The 9,720-nt window shown below is 35.9% G+C and overlaps 1 long non-coding RNA gene across 1 annotated transcript; it reads right to left on the reverse strand.

The window, feature by feature from the left end:
* Nucleotides 1-7,696: 7,696 nt before the first annotated feature.
* On the reverse strand, nt 7,697-8,581 carry LOC134289781 (uncharacterized). Its single transcript, XR_009998663.1, has 3 exons — nt 8,409-8,581; nt 8,074-8,331; nt 7,697-7,982 (listed from the first exon to the last, which is right to left on the reverse strand). It is a non-coding gene; the product is annotated as an uncharacterized LOC134289781 (long non-coding RNA).
* Between the last annotated feature and the right edge of the window lie 1,139 nt (nt 8,582-9,720).

The following is a 9,720-nucleotide window of genomic DNA, read 5'->3' on the forward strand; positions in this document are numbered from 1 at the left end:
TTGGTGGACCTACCGTATCACCACCCCTCTCAGGCTACCAACAGGATCGATTTGAATTCACACAAAATTTCCAAAAAAATCCACGCTGAACTGTGAACACATACACACTTTTCGACGTTTTGTCCTTTCGACGTTTTGTCCCTTCGACGTTTTGTCCTTTCGACGTTTTGGCATTCGACGTTCTGGCATTCGACGTTTTGGCATTCGACGTTTTGTCACCCATTCGTGTGTGTGTATGTTACAAACAAAATGTCACTCACGGTTCTCAGCCGTCTGTTGACCGATTTGAGTTCTCTTGGAATGAAATGAAAGCTACTACATCCTAGTAGAACGCTATTGAATTTTATTTTGATTGGACGTTCGGTTACCGAGATATCTTTCAAAGAGTGCTAGGGAGTAGTACAACTTAATTATTTTAGATATTTTTGGCAAAGTGTATCACCATAAATTTCTCAGCCGTCTATCAACCGATTTGGGATCTTAAGGCCCCAAACGAAAGCTACTGCATCCTAAAAGAACGCTTTCGAATTTCATTCCGATTGGACATTTTGTAACCGAGATATCTTTCAAGGAGTACTTTGGAGTAATATAACTTAACTTTTTAAGAGGTCTTTGAAAAATGCTTCTTAATAAATTGACCAGCCGTGTGTCAATCGATTAGAGTTCTTTCATCAGCAAATGAAAGATGCAGCATCCTAGTAGTATGCTATTGAATTCCATTCCGTTTGGACATTTTGTTTCCGAGATATCTTTCGAGGAATACTTAGGTTTAAAAAAATTCAAGCTATTGATAAAATGTATCATAATAAATTTCTCAGCCGTCTGTCAACCGATTCGGTTTCTCTTAGCATCAAATGAAAGCTACAACATCCTCATCCATTTTTTTTAAAATTTTATTTTGATTCGACATTTAGTTACCGAGATTTCTTTTGAAGAGTATTTTGGAGTAATCTCAATAAATTCCTTTTTACCCTTCTTACACCCATAAGAAGGGTATAAATATCGCTCGAAAAACCGACTTTCGATCCGAGGCCCGGAGGGCCGAGTCTCATATACCAATGAACTCAGCTCGACGAACTGAGCAAATGTCTGTATGTGTGTGTGTGTGTATGTGTGTATGTGTGTGTGTGTGTATGTGCGTTACAAAAAAAAGTCACGCACGTTTCTCAGCCGTCTGTCAACCGATTTGAGTTCTCTTGGAAGCAAATGAAAGCTACTACATCCTAGTAGAACGCTATTGAATTTTTTTTCGATTGGACGTTTGGTTACCGAGATATCTCTCGAAGAGTACTTATGAGTCATACATATAAACTTTTTAAGATTTTTGACCAAGTGTATCATAATAAATATTTCGACCGTTTGTCAATCGATTTTGGTTCTCTTGGCACCAAATGAAAGCTACAGCATCCTAGTAGATCGCCCAGAAATTTTAATTCGATTGGACATTTGATTACAGAGATATCTTTCGAAGAGTACTTCAGATTTATACAACTAAACCTTTTGAGATTTTTGACCAAAAGTATCATAATAAATATCTTAGCCGTCTGTCAACCGATTTCGGTTATGCTGGCACCAAATAAAAGCTACAACATTCTAGTAGAACCCTATACAATTTCATTAGGATTGGACATTTGGCTACCGAGATATCTTTCAAAGAGTACTTGGGAAAAATACAGGTTAACTTTTTGAGAGATGTTTGACCAAGGGTAAGGGTACCATAATAAATATCTCAGCCGCCTGTCAACCGATTTGGGTTCTCTAAGCACCAAATGAAAGCTACAATATGCTTGTATAAGGCCCTGAAATTTTATTTCGATTCGACATTTGATTACTGAGATATCTTACGAAGAGTTTTTCAATAAATTCTTTTTACCCTTCTTACACCCATAAGAAGGGTATAAATATCGCTCGAAAAACCGACTTTCGATCCGAGGCCCGGAGGGCCGAGTCTCATATACCAATGAACTCAGCTCGACGAACTGAGCAAATGTCTGTATGTGTGTGTGTGTGTATGTGTGTATGTGTGTGTGTGTGTATGTGCGTTACAAAAAAAAGTCACGCACGTTTCTCAGCCGTCTGTCAACCGATTTGAGTTCTCTTGGAAGCAAATGAAAGCTACTACATCCTAGTAGAACGCTATTGAATTTTTTTTCGATTGGACGTTTGGTTACCGAGATATCTCTCGAAGAGTACTTATGAGTCATACATATAAACTTTTTAAGATTTTTGACCAAGTGTATCATAATAAATATTTCGACCGTTTGTCAATCGATTTTGGTTCTCTTGGCACCAAATGAAAGCTACAGCATCCTAGTAGATCGCCCAGAAATTTTAATTCGATTGGACATTTGATTACAGAGATATCTTTCGAAGAGTACTTCAGATTTATACAACTAAACCTTTTGAGATTTTTGACCAAAAGTATCATAATAAATATCTTAGCCGTCTGTCAACCGATTTCGGTTATGCTGGCACCAAATAAAAGCTACAACATTCTAGTAGAACCCTATACAATTTCATTAGGATTGGACATTTGGCTACCGAGATATCTTTCAAAGAGTACTTGGGAAAAATACAGGTTAACTTTTTGAGAGATGTTTGACCAAGGGTAAGGGTACCATAATAAATATCTCAGCCGCCTGTCAACCGATTTGGGTTCTCTAAGCACCAAATGAAAGCTACAATATGCTTGTATAAGGCCCTGAAATTTTATTTCGATTCGACATTTGATTACTGAGATATCTTACGAAGAGTTTTTCAATAAATTCTTTTTTTTTTTATTATATTCACTTGTTATCGTGCATTTGTTTTTGACCAGTCTATGGGAAATTATTTTTCAATAAATGATGCTGACCTCATACAAAGTGTATACTAGCAGGTTATTGTTTTCAACAAAATTATAAATAACAAATTACAAATACACAGGAATTTTATGGAAACTAACAATATGTTAAATGAAAGCTTTGAAGAACCAGACATCCAAAATAACTAGCTAATGCCAAAACTGATTAACTTAGTAGATATATCATTTTTGTCGTTTTTACACCATAACCATGAATACCAAGTACTTCGGAGCTAATTTAATTGACTGATTTAGACAAAGTGTATCTCGCTGATTTCTTACCCATTTGTTATTCGATTCAAGATCTTTTAGCTGTTAATAAAAGATACAAAATTCCAGAATATGTAAGCTATTTTTTAAACATTCCATACAAGACTCTAGGAAGTGTCTGGCATTTCTGGTAGTTTAGTCCATGGTCCATGATGATATTTTGGAAACCAATCCACTAGATGCCAAATCCACAATATTTTCTAGAACTTTTGGTCCATCACTCAAAATGAATATGTTAAATACAAATAATAAACAATAATTTTAATAAGTGTAAGAAGGGTTCTGTTCACCATAGGTGGATTAAATCGGGTTTTTATTATTATACTAGCTGACCCGGCAAACCTTGTATTGCCCATTTCATTTGTGGCAAGCGACACAGTTTTCTAATGTTTTTGTTAATTTTCCTAACTTTTTCCACATATGAACCTAGCCTAATGAAGAGTAAAAAAGCGAGATTTTCTTAATGTGTTGTACTTAATACAACATCTGAATTGCATTATGGTTTAAAAGTCGGAAAAATCTCAGATAAAGTATGCTGTTTGTTTGCTAACCAACTCTTTATCAATGTAAGGTACAAATCGACATTAGAGTTAACAGTTTAATTGGCATAAACTACACAACATTGCCACACGGAAGGAAAACCTTCGATAAATAAAAGGAAACATTATTGTTGTAAATTTTTGCAATTGAATAGCAAAAATGTAACAGTGTGACTTGAAAGAACAGCCTATTACTAAAAGAAAAAAAAATCTCTGATGCAGTTAGCATTATAAGCAGCAGAAAATACAACCTATGTGACAAAAAGGGCATGGTGATCATTTTACCTGTGGATTCAATGAACTTCGGCCAAATAACCGTCGGCCATACACTTTTTCCTAGTTATGAAAAAAATCTATTTCATTTTAATGAGAAGCTCCTTCCACCCTCTAGATGGACTCACAATATAATAGACATTTCATGCCTTATAAAATGTCCCCATGCCAAATATAATTCTTTTTGAACATAAATGCAGACATTTCTGTTTCATTCTAGATTATATTTATTCTAGATTATATTTCATTCTAGATTATAGATTGAACTTCTAGAATGTTCCTTTTCTTCAAAGACCTCCACATGTCAATTTTTGTTTTATTTGCTTGAATATTTTTTGTGTTATGCAGAAGTTTATGTTTTATCTGTATGAGAGCCTTCACCTTTCCGTTTTTCAGAAGGTGGATTGTCTCACACCATCATAGAAATATTTCTAGTCTTCACAAACCTCCTCATGCTCATGTTGGCCCCAAGTGATTGTTTTTTTCTAATGTTATAAAGTTTTTTTTTTGTTTAATTGACATGGGAAACTCGATCCCTATCCAAAGGGGAGGGGCTTTAAACTATCTTGAGAATTTTCTCCGTCCCTAAACACCCCTGCACCGCCCACCAAACAAATATTCTCGTCGATCTGCTTAGTAGTTTCTGGGTCTATAAGGATTAGACATACAGGGGATGGCCAAAATGTTTGGGATAGGCAACTTTTTTTTATCTCACAAAAAAGTTCAACATGCTATAACTTTTCATAGAGTGCACCAAAAAATCTCAAATTTTGACTGATTATCAACCTGTTATATGTGCATCATTGGTACAAATTTGAGCTCGATTGATAAATCTTTCGCAAAGTTAGAACCGTTCGGATAAAACACTATTTTTTAGACAACTCATTTTTGAGCTGTCATATCTCGGAAACCAGTGAACCGAATTGAATGAAATTTTGAACGTACACTAACAATATACAAATGCTCCACAAACTATTAAAACATAGATACCTTTTGATCGTTGGAAAAAGTTATCATGGATAAACACTTTTTGGATTTTTCTCGAAAAAATGTATTTTTTACGTCAATGTCAATAAATTTTAGTGTTGATGTGCAAAGATTTTCCACTTCTGTTTTCATGTTATCTTTAATCAGATATATTAGAGCCAATTTAGCTTAAAAGAAGAACACATTTAGTAATTTTTGTGTGGTATTGTAAATTTGACTAATTTTCCTCTATATGGATAAAAATTTCAACCTGGTATAACATAATTCGCCGTGAAAAAATATGACATTTTATAACGTGGTATGAAGTATCAATATATTGTTGATAAACGTTAAAAAAATCATTCAATTTGGTTCAGTGGTTTCCGAAATATGACAGCTCAGAAATGAGTTGTCTAAAAAATAGTGTTTTACCCGAACGGTTCTAACTTCGTGAAAAACTATTCAATCGATCCCAAATTTGTAGCAATGATGCACATATAACAGGTTGATAAACAGTCAAAATTTGAGATTTTTTGATGCACTCTAAGAAAAGTTACAGCATGTTGAATTTTTTTGTGGGAGAAAAAAAAGTTGCCTATTCCAAACATTGTGGCCACCCCCTGTACATACTTCAGGTATATAGAAGAATTTTAGATTTTTTTAGAGGGCTGGCTCCAGATAAACATTATTTTCCATTTGGTATATTTTTCCCATCTGTTCCCACAATCCCCCATTCTTGACAAAGATGAGGTTCAAACTTCTATCAGAACATGTTTCTTACCTGGACCTTACCTGTGTTTAATTTCATCTTTTTTCGACATTTTCTTTCTAGAATGGTCACCCCTTCATAACAAACTCTTTAATTTAATAAGACAAATCTTCCATAAAGTTAGCAGTTAAATTGCCACAAACTACACAGCACTACACTGCTGCAGTGCTCTGTTTTTTTATGTAGCCACAGTTTCTTCGCCTGTCCCTATTTTCATCTTTAGCGACGCCTTAACTTGCTTCCAAGTATAGATTACAGTTCACTTAGGTATGGTTGATCTTCCTTTGCATCAGTAGGGGTAAATAGTTTTGCACAGAGCTCAAATGGGATTTCATAACTATGTTTCATGTCTGGGTGAAAAAAATGGCGATCTAGCATACTTTAGAAGTTGTCATCCATACTTGGGACTTGCTCTGCTTCTTTGCTGCTTCCTCTGAGCAATCACGTCCACGTGAATATCAATATTATTATCAGCATTGTTGTCGTTTCGTAAAATGACTCATTCTTTATTATACCAACCAATATAACCTCATAGTGTTTGACAGAATCCGTAGACAGTTCTGATGTCATTTTGACAGATCTTACATTAGTAAGGTGAAGAATTCGAGATGTAATTAAGAATGGCGTAGTCAAGATTGCGATATTTTCTTGTTTATATATTTGAACGTCACCTATCAACCTGGTATGGAGTTCAGGTTTACACCTTCTCTGCCCCGGGCCCCGATTATCGATTCAGTTCCTACGGTTTTATGACGTGTAACCTTTGTGCATTGACAACATGGTGGTAGTGTTATGATACCAGGTTCGGTTTGGGTAATGCTGATCCTTTCTTTCATTAGTACTATTTGGGGGAATATATGAAATGAAAAGGTTAGAAGCAAAGGGATGTAAGTGACAAAAACCCTCATTCGAGTAAATGAGGTTTAAAGTTTATCGCCAATTTTCATCCCTTACCAAATGTATGAAGTTTCAAAATCAACCCCATTTTCACCTATTTATTGTAATTTGTCTAATCATTGTAAAAATAATCTTAAGAAAATTTCCAAAAACCTTGAAAACTGTTTATTTTTTTTTTTTTGTATACTCAGCTCAAAATCGACAAAAAAGTTAACTTACACCCATTTGCATCTGGGCCCCTGAAATATTTTCATTGTAGAATCTTTTATCAGATTTGCACCATTCTAAAGAAGTACTTTTTCTATAATAGCTCAAAACATGCGTAAGAAAATCCCTTATGTCGTACCTCAACAAATTGAGTGAAGGACAAAATGTTTCGCTCTTTGATTTTTTTATTTTATCCTATCACAATGTTCTTCAATTGTTTTGCGAGGAATTTCTCCTTCAGTACTTTTTTTCTGAGTTTTTGTAGGACGAACTGTTCAAGAATTTGCTGGAAGAACTCCTATTGATGAATCTAGAGTTCGTAGAGGCATCCCTGGGGACACCTCCAGCATATCTCGTAAAATATTTTATGCAATTCAGTATCATAATTTACATTTTATTTAACTCATTTTGGTATCATAATTACCAATTTTTCCGAACTGGCTCATAATGCAACTGAAATGAGTTGCATAATGAAAAATAGTTGTATAATGTTCATAATGCAACTCATTTGAGTTGCATTATGAACATTATGCAACTCAAATGGGTTGCATTATGAAAAAATCATTGCATAAAATTTTGTATGGAACTCGTTGCAAAACTCGTTTTTTTCAACACTCTTCGTACTTATCCAACTCGGCAAGCCTCGTGCTGAAAAAATCAACTTTTTACAACTCGTTACATAACTATTATTCAACTGGTTCCAGATATCATTTCGCAAGCGACGCATGGGTATGATAAAATTGAAAAGCTTTATTTTTGCTACACTTTCGCAGAACATAAGCATGACTCGCCGCCACGATGGGTCTTTTTATCCCACCCATTCGGGAGCGTCCATAAACTACGTCACGCCTTGAGGGGAGGTTTAGCAACTCATACAAAAATTTGAAAGGTCTCATACAAAAATTTGAAAGGTCTCATACAAAAAGTGTGGCATAGAGGAATAGGGGGGGGGGGGGGTTGAAAATGTCCAATTTTTGCGTGACGTAATTATGGACATTCCCTTACGTCTACTGCTTAAAAAAGCAAACGATTTCTCTCAGATTTCCGCATAGTTTGCTTACCACTCAGTCCTGTAACTGTACGTGTTCCCGTGCTTCTTCATTTAGTAGGTTTGTATGCCAAATTTGTGTAAGCTACTTTAACGTTCCACACTCATTACGCTTTGCGTGGGCGATATCAACGAAAAGTGATTTCTCATATCCCATCTCGGACGATCCAACTGTTATAGTATGATGAAAAATGTACAGTGAAAGTTTTAGCAGTTTGGCCGTCAAAATATTGTTACGTGACTTGTAAGAACAGCGCCATACTTGCAATTTATCGTATACAGTTCTATCTGAATCGACGTTTTGGACCATTTGACCCGTTCAAATTTTTTCTTATTTCCAGCAGTGCAAAAATGCTAAAATCAGCTTTGAATCTCTCGATCGGTGAATGCCAGTGCGTCCTATTATCGTCAGACTTGTCCTTGCGGGCTAATTTATTCCTGTGCTATGATGGTGAATTCTGTCCGCCTAAATCTTGCAGCGCCGAAAAATATGCTGACCATCATCAATGCTACGGTACTCCTATTTTGGGAATAAGATTGTTATTATCACGCTTGAATACGGATTTTACGCGCATCGTAAAACCAAGTAAAACTCACCTCGCCTTACCGAAGCGGGAAAAAATGTATTTATGATCTACTCTTACTGGCTGCTTGGGCAATTCTTTTGAATCTCTCCAGAGTTAATTGAGATTCCGAGGCCAAAATAGCCTTGCTCGTCGCTCACCAACATTGTTGACATATTGAACGCTCTTTAGTACTTCCTGGTAAACATCGTACTGCCTGCCTACTGTGTTATTTGTCATGCAGCTCCCTAGAGAAGTCCCCCGCGAGATCATCTGTACGGGAGCCCCGGGGATCCAGGGATCGGAGGAGTCTCACACTATGCTAAGAACCTTCCCCGGCCCCAAAAGTATCCACATACAAAGTTTCACTCCGATCGGTTCAGTAGTTTCCGAATCCATAGCGGTCAGACAGACAGACAGACAGACAGACAGACAGACAGACAGACAGACAGACAGACAGACAGACAGACAGACAGACGGAAATTCATTTTTATATATATAGATTAGCTGTCCCGGTTAACGTCGTACTGCCTGCCTACTGTGTTTTTTGGCATACAGCTCTATAGGGACGTTCCCCGCAAAGTCACCTGTATGGGAGCCCCTCGTTCCAGAGACTGGAGAGGTCTCACAACAAGCTAAGAACCTTCCCCGGCCCCAGCAGCATCCACATACAAAATTTCACGGCGATCGGTTCAGTAGCTTCCGAATCCATAACAGTCAGACAGACAGACAGACAGACAGACAGAAATTATTTTTATATACAGGGGATAGACAAAATGATCGGAACAGGCAAAATTTTGACTTTTCAAAAAATGTTCAATTAGTTGTAACTTTTCGAAAAGTGCATCAAATATTCTCAAATTTTTACTGTAAGTTCTTCAACTAGTTATGTATCAGTGGACAAAATTTGGAAAAGATCGGACAATTCTACACGAAGTTATATTTTTTTTGAAAATGGTAAAATTATCCGAGTCAACTTTGAGCTGTTATATCTCCGGATTCAATTAACCGAATGTAATGAAATTTTGACCATTATTGACTTATATAATGAGCTATGAAAAACCATTGACTTAAATTAATAATCTTAACACGGAAGAAAATTATAACGATTACATTATTTTTCTAAAAAAACACCAAATTATCCAAAACATCAACATCGTTTCAAAATTAAGATGCAAATTATAGTTCATTTAGTTTCCCTCTAATTGACTTATATATAAATGCGTTTTGAAGGAAAGTAACAACATAGCCACCAATAAATTGAAAAAGTAATGGGATGCATATGAAAAATAGACCAAATTACAAAAAAATCGTGAAAAAAATAAAATCGCTATAACTTTTTCGCT

The sequence above is a fragment of the Aedes albopictus genome, chromosome 3 (genome assembly GCF_035046485.1).
Source record: "Aedes albopictus strain Foshan chromosome 3, AalbF5, whole genome shotgun sequence".
Classification (NCBI taxonomy): Eukaryota; Metazoa; Arthropoda; class Insecta; order Diptera; family Culicidae; genus Aedes; species Aedes albopictus.